Source organism: Rutidosis leptorrhynchoides, chromosome 2, assembly GCF_046630445.1.
Source record: "Rutidosis leptorrhynchoides isolate AG116_Rl617_1_P2 chromosome 2, CSIRO_AGI_Rlap_v1, whole genome shotgun sequence".
Classification (NCBI taxonomy): domain Eukaryota; kingdom Viridiplantae; phylum Streptophyta; class Magnoliopsida; order Asterales; family Asteraceae; genus Rutidosis; species Rutidosis leptorrhynchoides.
Window position 1 is genome coordinate 556,143,741 of NC_092334.1, and position 23,632 is coordinate 556,167,372.

General features: G+C 34.2%; 1 non-coding gene across 1 annotated transcript; it reads left to right on the top strand.

Annotated features, from left to right (window-relative positions):
* Positions 1-21,033: 21,033 nt before the first annotated feature.
* LOC139895071 (small nucleolar RNA R71) lies at positions 21,034-21,140 on the top strand. Its single transcript, XR_011775540.1, has one exon. It is a non-coding gene; the product is annotated as a small nucleolar RNA R71 (small nucleolar RNA).
* Positions 21,141-23,632: the final 2,492 nt, after the last annotated feature.

The window sequence follows — 23,632 nt, forward strand, 5'->3', positions numbered from 1 at the left end:
ACGCTGATCTGATTATCAAGGAATTATGAGACATACTAGCAGAAGAAGGAAGACGCAAGAATCCGTTCTCACATCTAGAACCAGACCGAGTCAACATGCCACCTTTGTTACGTAGCAGTTAGCACGAATCTTCCACGAATCTACAGATCCTAGTTTCACATTGAAAGCTAGATGTCGGGAGATATATTCCAAGACGGTTACATTAATGCTTTGTTTAGGATTGCTTTTCACTTCTTTCCAGCTTCGCCTCCTTACAAATGTGTGTAAAGCTACAGACTCCTACTATGGAGACCACTGTTCAGAAGATTTTGAGATACTGAAGATACAATTTTTGACACTATTTAAAGACCTCCGAAATGAACATCCCGTCAGAGAAATAATCACCACCAACACGGCCTCGATGATTGACATTCATGGATCAATCAGCAGAGCCGTAGATCATGTTCTCATCGGACTTCAAGATTTGTCACGAGCTGAAACCGCACATTATCTCTCTTTTAGAAGATCTTCAAGAGAAATACCGGATCTTCTACCACTCTTGGTCCGACATTTTCTCCTAATATATCCACCAAGACTCACATTACCTCGAGAAGACTACGATTACAACCACCAGAGGAGAATGTCTGCTTTTTAGGCATCATTATGGTCGAGCCAACGACCCTAAACAAAAGCGCTTCTCAGGAGGCAACCCGTGCAATAAGGTAGAGTAGAAGAATAAAGAATGAAAAATGAGTCGATCAATAAAGAGCGTAACTTCCAAGAGTGCTGAAACAACCTGCCTTCACAAGCCAGCCAGTTTCTTCACAAGCAACCACGACAATCCATTGGGGAGTACTCGTTCCTTTCCACTTGTTACTAGCTCAAATTTAAATTATGCCACATCCTAGCTTATCACTAAGTGTGGGATTCCAACCCAAATAAACACTGGACAAATATTCCCAAAAACCTTCAACTAAAACTCCTAAGTGTGGGATGCACTAGGAACATTGGGGATAATGTTCGTCTAAGTGTGGGACGTTGGTATAATCTTTTTATGCTGTATTAAAATAACCATTACAAAGATTCCTAGTTCTTAACCCAAATTTCAAAAATTTTAACAAAAGAAAGTCTTTTCGAAAAAGTACTTTCGAAACCAAAAATGTTTGTAAATAAAATTAAGGCTTATGTAAGGTAGAAATCTTGTTGGGACGAACCGAATATCTAATAGAGCATTGCATGACTAAGGCATTATCGACCTAAATTGATTATGGTGAGGCACCCAAATAAGACCATATAAGCATTCATCTTTAATGCTTCACTATTTTCTGTTGAGAGTGCCGATGTCTGTACTCAAAATCGGAACTTGCTCTAGATCTGCATTTCCAAGTAACAAAATGTGATTCGTGTATAATCAGAAGAGCTAGCCAATTGTCAAAATAAACCCGTCACACTGTCCACCACTTCTACCACATAAAACCATCATCCACATCATCTTTACTATCACCTGAAAAATCCAGAAAATGAGATTCCTTCAGAAAACCCGATGTTATAAACTTCTCAAGTATCATGGCAAAGGTCTTGTAAAAAGTTTACCGGCAGAAAGTTTCTCGAGATAAAATTTCCAAAAAAAATAAAAAAAATTCAAAGTTCTGAAAAAGGAGCAGAACTTATAAAGAGAAATGCCGAAGAAGAACTTGACCGAAAAATGCCTATCAAAGGAGAAAAGTTCAAAAAGTGCTTCTCAAAAATATCAGCACTCCTATCTATCTTTCATTTCCGAAATTCATAAAAGACTATTTCACCCTTTCACACCCTTTAAACAACTTCACCACTACTCCAAAATTCCTTTTTCATCCTTCCAAATTGACAAATGACCTAGAAGATGTGGTTATTACCGTTTTCACATTAGTAACAAGTATTTGAGTCTTTATCAAGCCTATGACAATGGGTGCAACATCACTGACTATGAGTGAATTCATTTCTTATATCTATAGGGAGCCCTAAACACTTGTGTGATTTGAGTGACGTGTGAAAGCTAGCCTAAGTCATGTAACCTCCCCGCATGCTTGCAGAGATAGTTTCAACCCTAACATAGAAAACTTACCTTATTTTTCGCTATTATAATAAAAATCAAACCGCTTAGGCTAGTAGAAAGGAAACTCCGAAAAGATTTCTTAAAGTTAAAATGAGAAGTTTGCTTGAGGACAAGCAAAATCTAAGTGTGAGATATTTGATATCGGCTAAAAAGTCACATTTTCACCCCAGTATTGAGGTCCAAAAACAATAAAGTTCCAAACTTTATCGCCTAAATACTCGCTTTGTTGGTTAAAAGTGAAGATCAAGTAATTACGAAGCCGGTGCAAAAAGAATCAAGAGAATCGGAGCTAAAACAAAAATTCTAGAGTGAAAACAGTGAAAGACAAGTTACGACCCTGGAAACCAAGTTACGATTCAAGCAAAACAGCGAAGCAGGGCAGCCATACAGCTTGCCATCCGGCTTTTCATATGGAAAATGACATGCCATGCAAATGGCCAGGCCAAATAGATTGCCTGGTCATATGAACATGCCATATATACGGCTTGTCATACGGCCTGCCAGCTATATGAAAGCAAAAACCATGGTTATTTAAAGGGCATTTGTCATCCATTTTTACATACACTTCAATTCACTTCTCTCTCTCTTTCTCTCTTTCTACAATATTAGTCATACTTTCAAGGTCTTCGACTCCGTGCGGGAAACCTAATACCCGAAGAAGAACGCCAAAGATTGCATTAGGAGCGGTCTGGAGTTTGAAGTTGTCACTTTTGTATATGGAACTCGTTTAATCTACTGGTAATTTTATCGTTTGTTGTGACGACACGGAAATTTCTGACCAAATTTAAACTTAATCTTTATATGTTTCCGATATGATAAGTAATGAATTATGACAAGTTTTAAAACTTTTGAAAATGAGTTTTTATATAACTGTTGACCACCTTGTTTGTCCGACAATTCACGAACATCGTAACTTGTGATAATTATATAATTGTGTGTACCAAAGTTTGGAGATGGAAGACGGAACCCGGTATAGGGCTGAAAGAATTTGGGTACCAAAGTTTGGAGATGTGAGAGAAGAGGTACTCAAGGAAGCACAAAAAATGAGATATTCAATACATCCCGGAGCGGGGAAGATGTACAAAGATCTCAAGAAACACTTTTGGTGGCCGGGCATAAAAGCCGACATTGCTACATACGTAGGAGAATGTTTGAAGTGTTCTAAGGTCAAAGCTGAACATCAGAAACCATCAGGTCTACTTCAACAACTCCAAATCCCAGAATGGAAATGGGAAAACATTACCATGGATTTCATTACTAAATTGCCAAGGACTGCAAGTGGTTATGATACTATTTGGGTAATAGTCGACCGTCTCACCAAATCAGCACACTTTTTGCCAATGAGAGAAGATGATAAAATGGAAAAGTTGGCACGTTTATACTTGAAGGAAGTCGTCTCCAGACATGGAATACCAGTCTCTATTATCTCTGATAGGGATGGCAGATTTGTTTCAAGATTCTGGCAGACGTTGCAACAAGCATTGGGGAATCGTCTAGACATGAGTACTGCTTATCACCCACAAACTGATGGGCAAAGTGAAAGGACGATACAGACCCTTGAAGACATGCTACGAGCATGTGTTATCGATTTCAGAAACAGTTGGGATCGACATCTACCGTTAGCAGAATTTTCCTACAACAACAGTTATCATTCGAGTATTGAGATGGCACCATTCGAGGCACTTTATGGTAGAAAGTGCAGGTCTCTGATTTGTTGGAGTGAAGTTGGGGATAGACAGATTACGGGTCCAGAAATTATCCAAGAAACCACAGAGAAAATCATTCAAATTCAACAACGGTTGAAAACCGCCCAAAGTCGACAAAAGAGCTACACGGACATTAAGAGAAAAGATATAGAATTTGAGATTGGAGAGATGGTCATGCTTAAGGTTTCACCTTGGAAGGGTGTTGTTCGATTTGGTAAACAAGGGAAGCTAAATCCAAGGTACATTGGGCCATTCAAGATTAAAGATCGTGTCGGACCGGTAGCTTACCAACTTGACTTACCTCAACAACTCGCCGGAGTACATAATACTTTTCATGTCTCGAATCTGAAGAAATGTTTTGCTAAAGAAGATCTCACTATTCCATTAGACGAAATCGAAATTAATGAAAAACTTCAATTCATCGAAGAACCCGTTAAAATAATGGATCGTGAGGTTAAAAGACTTAAGGAAAACAAGATACCAATTGTTAAGGTTCGATGGAATGCTCGTAGAGGACCCGAGTTCACCTAGGAGTGTGAAGATCAGATGAAGAAGAAATATCCGCACCTATTTCCAGAAGATGCGTCAACACCTTCAACAGCTTAAAATTTCGGGACGATATTTACTTAACGGGTAGGTATTGTAGTGACCCGAACTTTTCCATATTTATATTTATATATATATATATATATATATATATATATATATATATATATATATATATATATATATATATATATATATATATATATATATATATATATATATATATATATATATATATATATATATATTAAATGAAATTGATATTTACATGATTAAATATTTCCAACATGTTAAGCAATCAAACTTGTTAAGACTTGATTAAATAAAATGAGATTCATGTAGACAATTGACCACCCGAGTTGACTGGCGATTCACGAACGTTAAAACTTGTAAAAACTATATGATGATATATATATGGATATATATATAGTTAACATGATATTATGATAAGTAAGTATCTCACTAGGTATATTAATAATGAGTTATATACATAAAAAATGAGATTACTAAGTTAAGAAACTCGAAACGATATATATAACGATTATCGTTATAACAACGCCTTACTAAATACATATTTATCATATTAAGGTATTGTTACACTATATTTAACATGATAAAGTGATAATTATATATATCATTATGTATATTAACAATGAACTACATATATAAAACAAGACTACTAACTTATGGTTTTCGAAACGAGGCATATATGTAACGATTATCGTTGTAACGACATTTTAATGTATATATATCATATTAAGATATATTCATACATCATAATATCATGATAATGTAATAATTTAACATCTCATTAGATATAATAAATAATGGGTTAACTACATTAAATGAGATCGTTAACTTAAAGGTTTCAAAACAACACTTACATATAACGACTAACGATGACTTAACGACTCAGTTAAAAATGTATATACATGTAGTGTATTAAGATGTATTAGTACACTTTTGAAAGACTTCATGACACATATCAAAGTACTTCTACTTAACAAAAATGCTTACAATTACATCCTCATTCATTTTCATCAACAATTACAGCTCCTAGATGTACATACTATTGGTACATACACTTTAATGATCAGCTCTTAGCAGCCCTTGTGAGTCACCTAAACATTTAGGAACCATCATTTGGCAACTAGCATGAAATATCTCACAAAATTACAAAAAATATTATAAATCATTCATGACTTATTTACAAAAAAAACAAACTTACATATCCTTTATATCTAATCCATATACCAACGACCAAAAACACCTACAAACACTTTCATTCTTCAATTTTCTTCATCTAATTGATCTCTCTCAAGTTCTATCTTCAATTTCTAAGTGTTCTTCATAAATTCTATAAGTTCTAGTTTCATAAAATCAAGAATACTTTCAAGTTTACAAGTCTACTTCCAAGCTTTCTAATTCATTCCAAGTAATCATCTAAGATCAAGAAACCTCTATTATTTATAGTAGGTTATCATTCTAATTCAAGGTAATATTCATATTCAAACTTTGATTCAATTTCTATAACTATAAACTATCTTAATTCGAGTAAAAATCTTACTTGAACTTGTTTTTGTGTCATGATTCTACTTCAAGAACTTTCAAGCCATCCAAGATCCTTTGAAGCTAGATCAATTTTTGTCACATTCAGTAGGCTTACCTAATAAACTTAAGGTAGTAATGATGTTCATAACATCATTCGATTATATATATATATATATATATATATATATATATATATATATATATATATATATATATATATATATATAACTATCTTATTCGAAGATTTAAACTTGTAATCTCTAGAACATAGTTTAGTTAATTCTAAACTTGTTCGCAAACAAAGTTAATCCTTCTAACTTAACTTTTAAAATCAACTAAACACATGTTCTATATCTATATGATATGCTAACTTAATGATTTAAAATTTGGAAACACGAAAAACACCGTAAAACCGGACATACGCCGTTGTAGTAACACCGCGAGCTGTTGTGGGTATGATAATTAAAAACTATGATAAACTTTGATTTAAAAGTTGTTCTTCTGGGAAAATGATTTTTATTATGAACATGAAACTATATCCAAAAATCATGGCTAAACTCAAAGTGGAAATATGTTTTTCAAAATGGTCATCAAGATGTCGTTCTTTCGACGAAAATGACTACCTCTTTAAAAAATGACTTGTAACCTGTATTTCCGACTATAAACTTATACTTTTTCTATTTAGTTTCATAAATTTCAGTTCATTATAAAACCATAGCAACTTGAATCACTCAAAACCGATTTGAAACGAAGAAATGACGGGTAAAACAAAATTGGATAAATTTGCTAGTTTTAGCTACGAAAATTTTGTAACAAATCTAGACTAACCATAACTTAACTAACTTATATTGTATTCTAACATATATTATGTAATCTTGGGATACCATAGATACGTATACAATGTTTTGACATATCATATCGACCCATCTATATATATTATTTGGAACAACCATAGACACTCTATATACAGTAATGCTTGAGTTAGCTATACATGGTTGAGGTTGATTCCAAAATAATATATATACTTTGAGTTGTGATCTAGCCTGAGACTTGTATACACTGGGTTGTGGATTGATTCGAGATAATATATATTGATTTATTTCTGTACATCTAACTGTGGACAACTAGTTGTAGATTACTAACGTTGGACTGCTAACTTAACAAACTTAAATCATTAAAACATAATAAAAAATGTTGTGAATATATTTCGATCATAATTTGATATATATGTACATATTTGTTATAGGTTCGTGAATCGACCAGTGGCCAAGTCTTACTTCTCGACGAAGTAAAAATCTGTGAAAGTGAGTTATAGTCCCACTTTTAAAATCTAATATTTTTGGAATGAGAATACATGTAGTTTTATAAATGTTTTACGAAATAGACACAAGTAATCTAAACTACATTCTATGGGTGAATGATCGAAGCCGAATATGCCCCTTTTTGCTTGGTAGCCTAATATTTTTGGGATGAGAATACATGCAGTTTTATAAATGTTTTACGAAATAGACACAAGTAATCGAAACTTCATTCTATGGGTGAATGATCGAAGCCGAATCCTAAAGATATATCTATTGGGCCTAACAAACCCAATCCATGGTTGCGGATGCTTTAGTACTTAGATGTTGTTTTATCATGTCCGATGGATGTCCTGGAATGATAGGGGATATTCTTATATGCATCTTGTTAATGTCGGTTACCAGGTGTTCAATCCATATGAATGATTTTTATGCATGCATGTTGTTTACAAGAAATGGAAATATGAAATCTTGTGGTCTATTATTACGAATTTATAAATATATAGGTTAAACCTATAACTCACCAACATTTTTGTTGACGTTTAAAGCATGTTTATTCTCAGGTGATTATTAAGAGCTTCTGCTGTTGCATGCTAATTTATGGACAAGAGTTGGAGTCAGCATGCTTGTATAATATTATTTAAAAACTGCATTCGAAGATTTAAATTGATGTGTAATATTATTGTAAACCATTATGTAATAATCGTGTGAAAACGCTATATTTTAGATTATCATTATTTGATAATCGTCGTAATATTTTTAAACCTTTATCGATAAAATAAAGGTTATGGTTTGTTTTAAAATCAAATGCAGTCTTTGAAAAATGTCTCATATAGAGGTCAAAACCTCGCAACGAAATCAATTAATATGGAACGTTTATAATCGATATGAACGGGACATTTCAGTTGGTATCCGAGCGTTGGTCTTAGAGAACCATAAATTTGCATTAGTGTGTCTTACCGAGTTTGTTAGGATGCATTAGTGAGTCTGGACTTCGACCGTGTTTTCTTAAAAAAAAAAACTATTGCTTAACACTTTTTGTTGGAAACTATATATTATTAACATGTAAATATTATGTGATATATTAATCTCTTAATGTGTTTGATATTGTGTGATAGATGTCTGCCTCTAGTACAAATCCCATTGACTCACCTAATAATAATGAAGATTCGAATATATATTGGGAAGACTCACAAATTCCCGAAGAGGAACCGGAAGAAGATGAACCGGAAGAAGAGGAACCAGAAGAAGAGGAACCGAAAGAAGAAGAGGTTCCGGAGGAGGAAATATTAGAAACCACTAAAAAATAGATAAATAAAAGAAAACCCTCAACCAATGGACCAAAATTAATAATGGTCAATGGTGTTTCCGCCGAGGAAGCAAAATATTGGGAAGATTACCAATTTTCTGATTAATCGGATCCCGATGAGGATTCTGATGATGTTATAGAAATTACCCCGACCCAATTTGAAAAGGCAAAAGAAAATAATAAGGGAAAAGACATCAAATAGAGAAACATAATTCCAACCCCGATGACCTCTATGTTAACATGAAATATCCCGATGGGAAATACCGTCAACACCCGTATTTCGTAAGTTTTAGCTATAACCCGGGAACATCTAAACCACCAGGTGTTTCTAGACAATTTGTGAAAAGAACGGCTCGTATTAGGGGAGCACCATATATCCCTAGGAAATTAGCGAAACAAACCAAGTTCGAAGAAGAAGAAACAAGTGAGTCGGAATAAATAGTTGTAATCATGCGATGTAATATATGTAATATAGTGTGCTTGTGCTTTTATGATATATGTAAAAATTGCTTGTATTATTTGTTAAGTATCTTTTATGAATCTAACCCTCGTCTATTTTTACAGTATAAAAACACAAAATGAATGTTAAGGATAGACAACCAAAAATTTTAGAAGACCTACCCGGGGACATGATTGATGAAATTTTGTCTAGAGTCGGTCAGAATTCGTCGGCACAATTATTTATGGCAAAATTAGTTTGTAGAACATTTGAAGAACGTTCCAGGCATGCCTTAGTTTATAAAAGGCTTTCTTTGAAAGATGGGGTATATCGCATTGGGGAGACCTTAAGTTACGCCGTGTTTTCTTTAAAGCGTTAAATGCGGGGAACCCAAGTGCAATTTTACGCTATGGGTTAAGAACCTATTTTGACTCAACATATCCCAACATAGGACTTTGTGCTTTAGAAATAGCTTCTAACATGCAACATAAAGAAGCATGTTATGCTTACGGGTTAGTGATGTTCGCTTCTCACCAAAGTGAGAAAAAGAACATCGGATTACAACTTTAAAATAAAACCTTCCCACAAGTGACGGATTCGGTAGTTGGGGTGAGAAACAAGGTTTTTAGATTGTTACAGGGCTGTTGGGCATTACGAAACCCTCGTCCTTTTGACGACGTTACAACATGCTGCCTAGCCAACGGTTACAATGGTTATCTTCCACATAACCAAGGATGGGAAATAATATTAGTACAACCAGAATGCATGACTTTCTTCTGGACCTATGAATTACGTATCTTTATTGCCTTCGCGGAACGACTTGCGTTAAACTAGAATTGTATTCGCAATTGCCTTGTATCAAAGTTATTGTGTGCTATATTTCATGCTATATGTAAAATAGCGGTATTGTAAGTTTGTAAAATATTGTATAAAAGTTTGAACGCGAAATATTATTGTAATCAGTTTTTCATATAGAATCGTAGTAGTTGAATTGTATATTAGCTACTAAGTATGAACTTAACGGGTACTACCCGAATGAAAAATTATAAAACGCTAATATGAAGAAAAAGCTTTTATAAATATGTTCATATTATGCTACGAAATACTATTGACTACTCTTTATATTCTATATGATTAACTTAATTCTTTTGGCTATTTTTGAAGGGAATGGCACCGACTACTCGTCAGAACTTGAACATGAGCGAGGAAGACTTCCGTGTTTTCCTTACAGCAAACATAGCCGTAGTACAGGCTGCGATGCAAAATAACAATAACTCTGGATCTAGCAGTGGAACTAATTCCACAAGAAATCATGTAGGATGCTCCTATAAAGAATTCACTGCCTGCAAACCTCTGGAATTCGATGGAACCGAGAAGGTCGAATCGGTGTTTTCCATAAGTAAGTGCACTGAAGAAGATAAAGTAATGTACGCTACGCATACCTTCACAGGTACTGCGTTAACATGGTGGAATACCTATCTCGAGCCGGTGGGACAAGATACTGCCTACGCGCTACCGTGGTCGGCATTCAAACACCTGATGAATGAACAATATCGCCCCAAAAACGAGGTCAATAAGCTCAAAGTAGAGCTTAGAGGATTACGAACGCAAGGATTCGACATTACCAAGTATGAACTATGATTCACAGAGTTGTGCCTATTATGTCCAAGAGTGTTCAAAGATGAAGAAGAAAAGATTGATGCATTTGTTAAAGGGTTACCAGAAAGGATTCAAGAAGATGTGAGTTCACACAAGCCCGCCTCCATACAAAAGGCAAGCCGTATGGCTCACAAACTAGTAAACCAGATTGAGGGAAGGATTAAGGAGCAGGTGGCCGAAGAGGCCAACATGAAACAGGTCAAGAGAAAGTGGGAAGAAACCAGTGACAAGGGTCACCAATACTACAACAACAACAACAATCACAACCACAATCACAATAACAATCATAACAACCACAACAACAATCGCAATAATAACCGCAATCCTAACAATAACTACAACAAACATCCCAACAACAAAAACAACTACAACAATCATTTCAACAACAATAAAAATCCCAACAACAATCTCAACAACAAAAAATGGCAACAAAAACAAAAAACAGTCATGCCAAAGGTGTGAAGAGCATCACCCGGGGTTCTGTACAACATTTTGCAACAGGTGTAAAAGAAATGGTCATAGTGCGATGAAGTGTGAGGTCTACGGACCAATGTATAACAGAATTAAAAGAACAAATAATGTCGGAATAAATAATGCCTCCATAGTTTGTTTTGGATGTGGAAAACCGGGCCACATTAATAGAGATTGCCCGAATAAGGGGAATACTAATGGGCAAGGCCGCGGAAGAGTTTTCAATATTAATATGGCAGAAGCGCAGGAAGACTCGGAGCTTGTTACGGGTACGTTTCTTATTGACAATAAATCTGCTTATGTTTTACTTGATTCGGGTGCGGATAGAAGCTATATGAGTAGAGATTTTTGTGCTAAACTAAGTTGTCCACCGACGCCCTTGGATAATAAATTTTTACTCGAATTAGCAAACGGTAAATTAATTACAGCAGATAATATATGTCGGAATCGAGAAATTAAATTGGTTAGCGAAACGTTTAAGATTGATTTGACACCAGTAGAGTTAGGGAGTTTTGATGTGATAATCGGCATGGACTGGTTGAAAAAGGAGAGAGCAGAAATCGTATGTTACAAAAATGAAATTCGCATTGTACGAGAAAAAGGAAAACCCTTAATGGTGTACGGAGAAAAGAGCAACGCGAAGTTAAATCTTATTAGTAACCTGAAGGCGCGAAAACTAATAAGAAAAGGTTGTTATACCATTCTAGCACACGTCGAGAATGTCAATACCGAAGAAAAGAACATCAATGATGTTCCCGTCGCAAAAGAATTTCCCGATGTATTTCTGAAAGAATTACCGGGACTACCTCTACACCGATTTGTTGAATTTCAAAAAGATCTCATACCAGGAGCTGCACCAATAGCTCGTGCTCCATACATACTCGCACCCAGCGAAATGAAAGAACTCCAAAGCCAATTACAAGAACTTTTAGAGGGTGGTTTTATACGACCAAGTACATCACCATGGGGAGCTCCTGTTTTGTTTGTCAAAAAGAAGGATGGTACTTTCAGATTGTGTATCGACTACCGAGAGTTGAACAAACTTACCATCAAGAACCGTTACCCACTACCGAGAATCGACAACTTATTTGATCAACTACAAGGCTCATCGGTTTATTCCAAGATCGATTTACGTTCCGAGTATCATCAAATGCGGGTGAAGGAGGATGATAGTCCGAAGACTGATTTCAGGACGCGTTACGGTCATTACGAGTTTATGGTTATGCCGTTTGGTTTGACTAACGCACCAGCTATGTTCATGGACTTCATGAATCGAGTGTGTGGACCATACCTTGGCAAGTTTGTCATTGTTTTCATCGATGACATACTTATTTACTCAAAGAATGATCAAGAGCACGAAGAACATTTGAGAAAAGTGCTAGAATTGTTGAGAAAAGAAAAAATGTACTCTAAGTTTTTAAAGTGTGCATTTTGGTTGGAAGAAGTCCAATTGCTCGGTCACATAGTGAACAAAGAAGGTATTCAAGTGGATCCGGCAAAGATTGAAACTGTTGAAAAGTGCAAAACCCCGAAACTCCGAAACATATACGCCAATTTTTAGGACTGGCTGGTTACTACAGAAGATTCATCCAAGATTTTTCCAAAATAGCAAAACCCTTGACTGCATTAATGCATAAATGGAAGAAATTTGAATGGAAGGATGAACAAGAAAAATCGTTTCAATTGTTAAAGAAAAAGCTAACTACGGCACCTATATTGTCATTGCCTGAAGGGAATGATGATTTTTTGATTTATTGTGACGCTTCGAAGCAAGGTCTTGGTTGTGTATTAATGCAACGAACGAAGGTAATTGCTTATGCATGCAGACAATTGAAGATTCACGAGCAAAATTATACGACTCACGATTTGGAATTAGGCGCTGTTGTTTTTCCATTAAAGACTTGGAGGCACTACTTATATGGGGTCAAAAGTATCATATATACCGACCATAAAAGTCTCCAACATATATTTTATCTGAAACAACTGAACATGAGACAGCGTAGGTGGATTGAATTGTTGAATGATTACGAATTTGAGATTCGTTACCACCCGGGGAAGGCGAATGTGGTAGCCGATGCCTTGAGTAGAAAGGACAGAGAACCTATACGGGTAAAAGCTATGAATATAATTATTCGTACTAACCTTACTACTCAAATAAAGGAGGCACAACAAGGAGTGTTAAGAGAAGGACAGTTAAAGAATGAAATACCCAAAGGATAGGAGAAACATCTTAATATTCAGGAAGACGGAACCTGGTATAGGGCTGAAAGAATTTGGGTACCAAAGTTTGGAGATGTGAGAGAAAAGGTACTTAAGGAAGCACATAAAACGAGATATTCAATACATCCCAGAGCGGGGAAGATGTACAAAGATCTCAAGAAACACTTTTGGTGGCCGAGCATGAAAGCCGACATTGCTACATACGTAGGAGAATGTTTGACGTGTTCTAAGGTCAAAGCTGAACATCAGAAACCATCAGGTCTACTTCAATAACCCAAAATCCCAGAATGAAAATGGAAAAACATTACCATGGATTTCATTACTAAATTGCCAAGGACTGCAAGTGGTTATGATACTATTTGGGTAATAGTCGATCGTCTCACCAAATCAGCATACTTTTTGCCAATGAGAGAAGATGATAAAATGGAAAAGTTGGCACGTTTATACTTGAAGGAAGTTTTCTCCAGACATGGAATACCAGTCTCTATTATCTCTAATAGGGATGGCAGATTTGTTTCAAGATTCTGGCAGACGTTGCAACAAGCATTGGGGACTCGTCTAGACATGAGTACTGCTTATCACCCACAAACTGATGGGCAAAGTGAAAGGACGATACAGACCCTTGAAGACATGCTACGAGCATGTGTTATCAATTTCAGAAATAGTTGGGATCGACATCTACCGTTAGCAGAATTTTCCTACAACAACAGTTATCATTCGAGTATTGAGATGGCACCATTCGAGGCACTTTATGGTAGAAAGTGCAGGTCTCTGATTTGTTGACATGAAGTTGGGGATAGACAGATTACGGGTCCAAAAATTATCCAAGAAACCATAGAGAAAATCATTCAAATTCAAAAACGGTTGAAAACTGCCCAAAGTTGACAAAAGAGCTACGCAGACATTAAGAGAAAAGATATAGAATTTGAGATTGGAGAGATGGTCATGCTTAAGGTTTCACCTTGGAAGGGTGTTGTTCGATTTGGTAAACTAGGGAAGCTAAATCCAAGGTACATTGGGCCATTCAAGATTATAGATCGTGTCAGACCGGTAGCTTACCGACTTGACTTACCTCAACAACTCGCTGGAGTACATAATACTTTTCATGTCTCGAATCTGAAGAAATGTTTTGCTAAAGAAGATCTCACTATTCCGTTAGACGAAATCCAAATCAATGAAAAACTTTAATTCATCGAAGAACCCGTCGAAATAATGGATCGTGAGGTTAAAAGACTTAAGCAAAACAAGATACCAATTGTTAAGGTTCGATGGAATGCTCGTAGAGGACCCGAGTTCACCTGGGAGCGTGAAGATCAGATGAAGAAGAAATATCCGCACCTATTTCCAGAAGATGCGTCAGCACCTTCAACAGCTTAAAATTTCGGGACGATATTTATTTAACGGGTAGGTATTGTAGTGACCCGAACTTTTCCATATTTATATATATATATATATATATTAAATGAAATTGATATTTACTTGATTAAATGTTTCCAACATGTTAAGCAATCAAATTTTGATGTTAAAGCAGAGGGGTACGAAATAGTTATATTTTTATTAAGAAATACTACTAAGTACGATACAATTTTACACAAGTTATTTATTTATTTATAGAGTGGATATACCTAAACCTTGCTACAACACTTATAGGAAGTGTACCTAATCGTACAGTAGTGTAGTTTTTAGTAAGTTCGGTTCGTCCACAGGGAACTAGCCAAGTTTAACGCTATATTTTATTTTAAAATATATTTGTATATAAATATATATATATATATAAGTAGTATTATTATTATAAAAAGGGGTTTTTACCGTTTAATGACTGGTTTGTCGATTTTAAAACTTTAGTCACAATTAAAACCTAATGTAAAATATTAAATATACAAATAACTTAATTTAAAGCGTAAAGTAAATAATGATAATAAAAGTGCGATAATTTAAAGTGCGATAAATAAAAATGCGATAAGATATAAAAAAAAAGGAATTATACTTATTTAAACTTCCGTAATCATGATGTTTGACGTGTTGATTTTAATTTATTACCATGGGTTAATTGTCCTTTGTCCTGGATTATTCAATATGTCCATACGGTTTTTTGTCCATAACAATCCATCGGTCATAAATATAAAGTGCGAGAGTCCTCGTCAAATTTTCCTTATACCCGAAGTCAAATATTCCAACTAATTGGGGATTCAAACTGTAACAAGGTCTTAATACTTTGTTTAATGAATACACCATGTTATCGACTGCGTGTAATCCAAGGTTTTACTACTTTGATAACAATTACACCGATTACCCTTGAATGTAATCCACCCCTGTTTCAACGAGTCCATTAACTATTAATCCATTCCCGTGTCCGGTAAAATGAACAATTATTGGTATTTATAGATATCCCGCCCACCGTACCCGATTAAGCGTATGTGGTTATTTATAGATACGTTGAATTGTAACCTTTAATATTAAATTAACGAGGTATCATTTAGTTAATATAAAACCCATTAATAGCCCATATTCTAATTTCCACAAGTGTCGTTCTTTTGTCCAAACCCCAATTATGGTACAAAGCCCAATTACCCAATCTTAATATTTAGCCCAACATCACGATTACTTCGGTTTAAATAAGCATAATAATAACTTAGCTACGAGACATTAATTTAAAAAGGTTGAACATAACTTACAATGAGTATTAATCGCGTAGTGTTACACGGACATAATTTCGACTTACAAACTTACAACATTCGCCACTATAACCTTATTATTATTAAACTTAAATTAAAATTAAAATTATAAAATATATATATATATATATATATATATATATATATATATATATATATATTTATCGTATATGATATGAGAAAGGAAAAGAAAAAGATGTGTTTGATCGAGCAGAATTCGTTGCCTTTTATAGGCCCACTCTGAACTGTGAAACTCCGCAAGTGCAGAGGTTTTGTTCCTCATAGCTCTGCGAGTGCGGAGCTCTGGATTCCAGCTCACCTCTTGATTAAAACGTGGGCTGCTTAAAAATATAATATATAATAATATATATAATTAATTATATATTATATTATATTCTTGTGCATAGTTGACTTGTAATTTTAGCTCCGTTGAGTTGTACGTTGATGCTCGGTTTATGTCTTAGTTTCAAATTTTCGAACGCCTTTTCGTACGCTTAGATATCTTGTACTTTGTGTTTCACAGCTTGTACTCTTGTCATTTTTAGGCGTTTCTTATCAATAAATTGAACCACTTGGATTGTACTTTGTACTTTTTAGCTTTTTGGTCATTTGCGTCTTCAAATCTTCGTTTTCTTCTTTTGTCTTCGCACTTATTTATTTAAACGATTATTACATAAAAATAGAACAATAGTAACTAAAAGCTTTACATATTGGAAGGATATTGATACTAAATATATGTTCCTTTTTAGCATTATCAAATATCCCCACACTTGAACGTTGCTTGTCCTCAAGCAATACAGAACTTTGAAACTAAATCACACTTCACTCGAATCACTTTTTTATTCTCACACTTTATACATCGGTGATTTTGATACGGCAGTATAAACAATGATAGTAACAATGTGGTTTACAGTCCCACATGACTATAAAATTTTAGATCCTTTAAGAAAATTGGATCTTTATGAAAAATTTGATCTTTTGAAAATTCATTCTAGCTTTTACCCTAGATAAGTTTTCCGAAATAACCCTTCACCGGTGTTTATAAAATATTTTTGTGGGTTTTGTGGGTTTCAGATTTGAAAATTTTAGCTCAAAACTTATGGTTTTGTGTCACCCACTTGCTAATCTTGTATTAGGAAAGTAACACGTCCAGTATACTTGTTCCGTATAATACCTTTCGGTAAACTACCGTCCGGTTGTAAAGGAAAGTGTTGAACAAGAAACTGTTAATGCAATGTCCCGTGACATGCTTTTGATTATGGTCTATAACGTGTTGGATGCAATTAATATCCTTTGTAGGAGCAATAGTAAAGATCACCCTATAGTTTTTTGGTCTTGCACAAGGTCCTGTCTTCGACCATGCTATGCAACCACCGTTCTTACGGTTGACACCCGATTCAGTTCAGGTGACCTAATGAATTCCAGGTGAATTTCTAGGATTTTACGTTCAATGGTAATGAACGCATTGAAAATGGGTTTTCAGAAAACAAATCGGTTTTAATTTGATCAAAATATTTTCTCGTTGAAGCTCGAGTTTAGATATCATTGAATTCCGTGAGTTTGTAATTCTCAATCTTTAAAGTCAATCTCAAGGATTGAGTAATATCAGGCTTAAAAGCTGATTTTTAATCTTTAAGGAGATTATCTTTTCTGGGGCTCTGATTCATTAGTCTTATCAAGCTAATTTGCACGGCGCCCTCCCCATTTTACGAGACAGATCCTCTCATGGATAGGATAAGTCTGACCACTTGGCGACCTTGTTTGATGCTGAGGTCCGTGGATTTCCAGATGATTTTCGAGAAAACTTTTCAAGGTTTTTCGTAGACTCTACAACTGGTCTGGACAACAACTTCCTGACCTAAATCAAGAAGCGCATTTCTTTTTCGGAAGACTTTACTTCCTTTTAATGATGGAATTGATTCATCGTGTAGATCCATCTTTCTTTCAAATATATTACAGTAATTCGGGTAAAACTGATTAGTATCGTCTAAAACAAAAGTACCTGCAATAATCTTGTACAAATATGTGATATATGTTTTTCTTTATTCTCTTCTATTCCATTTTAAATGAATTCAAGCGTTTTGAGTTGTTTCTCAATTTATGTCCTTTCCGAGGTAACAATAATTTCGGTATTATCACCTAGTTTTATCGTTCATAAATATGTATAAACATAATTTTGAATTCATTTAATTGAAAAATTTTCAAATTTTCACAAAATTTGACAATTAAACTAAGTGTAAACCCGAGATAATTTATAACCCTTCCTCACACTTGAGATCATGCAATGCCCTCATTTGCATGAAATCAGACTATAATTATAAATTCATGAGGGTAATTAGTGTAGAAAAGTGATCAAAAATACCGAGTTTGCAAACATATTATTTTATATCATATTTGATATTTTGCGTCATTTCGTCAAAATTAGTAGCTTTTGTTGAACTTAATGTCAGTCTTTGAAAGTGCGCTGTTTTACCCTGTTTTGTACATAAGATAAACTACAAACACACACACACACACACACACATATATATATATATATATATATATATATATATATATATATATATATATATATATATATATATATATATATATATATATATATATATATTTTAAACCTTTATTTATTAAAACAATTTAAATGAATAATTTTTTAAAATTTTGTTTCCTTTTACTTTAGGTAGTTTCGGTATGTTTACCTAGTCCGTCCCTCGACAAAATTTAAAATTTGTCGTTTTTAAAGCGATTGTTTTAAAAGAAAAGATTTTTAGATTTTTTTAATTTTTTGGTATACTTTAGATCAATAAAATTAAAAATAATGATAACAAAATTTTTGGCCCTGCCCTCGGGTAAAGCAATTTCGGTTCCATGACCTAGTCTTTAACTTACGACGAATTTTAGAAATCATTTTTTAAACTTAATGAAATAAAGTAAATTTTTATTTTTAAATTCACACAAAATTTAAATTTAAAAAAAACATATTAATTTTATACAAAACCTACAAAACAAAAAATTCAGAATGGGGAGAGAAAACTAGTTCTTTAGTGTCTGCTAGTGGAAAAGACCAATTGGATTCCATTCTCAGAACTACACGAGAACAGAACAACTAACTCTAGACAGTATTTTCTTTTTAGAACATTTGAATCTCCGCACACTTAGGTAGCTGTGGTGTCGAAATTGTGATTAACTTCATCGTCAATTTCTCTTGGACCATAATCAACTTGCATATCTGTGACTTTTGCTTTAAGCCATTGGTCGGATTCCTGTGTAATATCCACAAATTCAACTAGTTTCGCCTTTTCTTTAGGCGAAAGATTGGTTACTAACCGGTTACATAACTTAAAGTTCCCCTTTGTTTTAGCATCGCGAATCCGTTTAATAAGTTTCTTCATTGAACTGTTAATAACGAGTTCATTTAATTTTGTATCAACAACGGGGTTCTTTGTTATCAGGTCATCATTAGGTGTTACTTCATCTTCCTCACGCTTAGGCGTTTTATTATTGTTAAGCACTACCGTTGGAGTTGGTAAAACAATATGCTTCTTACCAATCATTTTTATTGGTTCAACGGTTTTGGTTGGTGGAGATTTAGACTTTCGACTCACAAAGGTGATCGATTTTTCATCATTACTAAGTGTCATTCTACCCTCTCTTACATCAAATAACGCCCCGGTGGACGTTAAGAATGGTCGACCTAAAATTAGAGGAATGTTTGGGTCCTCTTCTATGTCAATGACAATAATTTCGACTAGAAAGGTTAAATTACCCACTTGAACGGGTAGGTTGTCAGCAATTCCAACTGGGTGCCTAATGGTTTGATCAAAGAGTAGAACACTCATTTTCGTTGAACTTAACTCACCTACTCCTAATCTCTTATATAATGAAAGAGGCATAACACTTATACTTGCACCTAAATCTGATAGTGCATCATACATGACACAATCACTAAGTAGACAAGGAACAATAAATTCACCCGGATCACCCACCCTGGGTGGAACTTTTGGTGGAACTGACTTCACCGGGTTTATTTTTACAATTTTTGTTTCTTGCACTTTCTTATTCTTCTTCTTCTTTCCAGAGGTATCACAAACTTTATTACCTATCACTTGCTCATACTCAACTCCTTTTCTTGGAAATGGTATGGGTGGTCTGTATGGTGTCACCACTGGCTTTACATACTCGGGTGGTGGTGGTGGTGGTGTTGTAACTTCTTCATTGTTACTCACATCTAAAACCTTCCCATCTTCTGATGCTGGTTTTTCAGAATTCATTGATACCATATTAACATTCTCATTCCGAGAATTTACTTCAGTATTACTCGGTAGCTTTCTTTGTTCCCTCTCACTCATCATGCTAGCAAGAGTACCTACATGTTTTTCTAGATTCAGAATGGAAGCTTGTTGAGTTCTTAATGACTGATCAAACCTCTCATTCGTTTGGGTTTGAGATGTAATAAATTATGTTTGAGATTCCATTAGCTTTGCCATCATTTCTTCCAGATTTGGCTTTTTCTCTTCGGTTTGTTGTGGTGGTTTCTAGAAGCCAGGTCTTTGTTGATTGAAAGTGTTGTTTTGAGTTGGTTGGTTATTTGGACCTTGTTGGTTATACGAGTTATTGTTGGGTCCATTTGGATTGTAAAGAATGTTTTGATTTCGATTGAAGTTTGGCCTTGGCGGTTGATAATTATTTCCTGGCCTTTGGTTCATGTAGGAAACATTCTCACGTTGTTCCATCATTTGCTCGATGTGACAATCTTTCGTTAAGTGTGGTCCACCGCATTGCTCACAACTGATTCGTATTGCATGAATATCTTTATTCATCTTTTCCATTCGTCTCTCGAAAGCATCTATTTTTGCGGAAACAGAATCAAAGTCATGGCTAGAATCGGCTCTATCCGCTATAGATGAACGAAAGATATCTTTTTCCTGGTGCCACTCATGCGAGTGGGATGCTGTGTTATCAATGATTTTGTGAGCTTCGGTTGCGGTTTTCTTCATAATGGAACCACCAGCTGCTATGTCGATGTCTTTTCGTGTAGCGACATTGACACCTTGGTAGAATATTTGTACTATTTGATAAGTGTCTAAACCGTGTTGAGGACATCCTCTCAACAACTTTCCGAATCTTATCCACGCCTCATATAATGTTTCATTTGGCTTTTGTGCGAACGTAACAATTTCTCCTTGAAGTCTCACAGCTTTAGATGCATGAAAGAATCTTTTAAGAAATTTCTCAACTAAAACATCTCATATGTCAATCGCCCCTTCAGGTAACGATTCTAACCAATCTTTAGCTTCTCCCTTTAAAGTCCAGGGAAACAACATGAGATAGATCTGTTCATCCTCCACTTCTCTGATCTTAAATAGAGTACAAATCCTATTAAAGGTTCGAAGATGTTCGTTTGGATCTTCCTTCGGCGCACCACTAAATTGGCATTGATTAGTTACCATGTGTAGGATTTGTCCTTTGATTTCATAATCTGGCGCATTAATGTCTGGTTGAGTAATTGCGTGACCTTGGCCAGTGCGTTTAGCTCTCATTCGGTCTTCCATACTTAGAGGTTCCAGATTTTCCATGATTGAATTTGTTGAATCTGAATCATTAGAGGATTCTGACTAATGGTTTCTCCCTCGACAATTTCTGGATGAGTGATTTGTGGTTCAGGAGGAATGATTAGTGGTTCAGGACCTGTGAATTGTCCCTGAATATCCTCCGAATCCTCAATTGTGAGGTCGGGTTCAAAAAATGGATTATCGAAAATTTGAATTGGAGTACTTGGTTGACTAGATGACGATTCCAAAGAAAAATCAACGGTGACAATGTTGGCTAAATGTCTTGATTGAGTTACAGGTGGTGAACGTATGAAAGGTGGTGAACGTTTTGCTCGGTGCATTCACAGAATATCCTATTAGTTATAAAAGATAAAAATTATATAAGTTATCAAATTAATAGACTTTTCTGATTTTGCCCACGTTTCAAATAGTCAATAGATGCAGCAGGTAGCCAGGACCCTTTAAATCGGAAGCCCACAACTCGCCACTAACAAATCCAACTGTTACTACGAACCAGAAAATTTTAGATGTCTATCAATTTAACCGCTTAAAATAATTTTTCCGTCGAAATTTTAAAGAAAATAAAGAAACTTCTATGTCCTAAAAACTAGAGCGTCGAGAAATAAGAAAGAAAAAGAGCGCATCGGAAAACGTCAAAAAATAAAAGGTCGAAAAACAAATGTCGAAAAACAAACAGTCGAAAAATAAAAATAAGAATATAAAGCGTCGAAACTTAAAAGGTACTAAATACTAAAAATTAAAACTTACGTCTAAAGGTATTAAAGCTTAAAAGGAATTCTATATTCAAAACGGCAATAACTTAAAAAGTACAAAAATCTTAAAACGGCGTCGCAAAATTCTAAAGCACCTAAATCTTAGTCAAAAGAAAAAGCACTTAAGGGATTTTACGGCAAAGCCTATAAATTTAGAAATAAAAATAACTACGGCAAAATATTACACTTAAAACTAATTACGAACGAAAAACATATAAATTACGAATTAACGATAAAAATATACAAAATGTAAAAATAAGCTTAAAGTTATAAAAATACTATTTTTTATAAAAATATTATTTTTATATTATTTATATAAAAGTAATAGTTTTATATATTTAATTAAACTTAATAAAACTAATTAACACTAAAAATAAAACTAAATTAAACTAATTATTATTTTAATTAACCCTAATTCTAATTAATTAATAATAATAATTAATTTTAAACCTAACCCTAATCGTACCAGTTTAAGGATCAGGCCTGTCAAGTCACTCCATGCGATCGCATGGAGTGTTAGTTAAAATTTCATGCGGTCGCATGACCTTCGGATCCAGTTCAGATGTTGGGCTGCTACAGTGCCAGGCCCGAATACTTTTTATATTTTTTTTGTTTTTAATTTATAATTTTATTTTTTAAGTTTACAAAATAATAATATAAGTTATAATTTTAAGAACTAAACAAAAAAATATTTTTATACTTTTTTTTTATAAAAGATATTTTCTATTTATAACACTTAAATATTTATATATACTTTTTTTTTATATTTTTGTATTTCAATATTTATATGAAAAATATTTTTACAAAAATAACTTAAAAACTAAAAAAAAAATTTATAGCGTTTCGCTTTCAGGTCCCCGGCAGCGGCGCCAAAAATACTTGATGTGTGCAGCAGCGTATACGAAATAGTTATATTTTTATTACGAAATACTACTAAATACGATACAATTTTACACAAGTTATTTATTAATTTATAGAGTGGATATACCTAAACCTTGCTACAACACTTATAGGCAGTGTACCTAATCGTACAGTAGTGTAGTTTTTAGTAAGTCTGGTTCGTCCACAGGGAACTAGCCAAGTTTAACGCTATATTTTATTTTAAACTATATTTGTATATAAATATATATATATATAAGTAGTATTATTATTATAAAAAGGGGTTTTTACCGTTTAATGACCGGTTTGTCGATTTTAAAAATTTAGTCACAATTAAAACCTAATGTAAAATATTAAATATACAAATAACTTAATTTAAAGAGCAAAGTAAATAACGATAATAAAAGTGCGATAATTTAAAGTGCGATAAATAAAATGACGATAAATAAAAATGCGATAAGATATAAAAAAGGAATTATG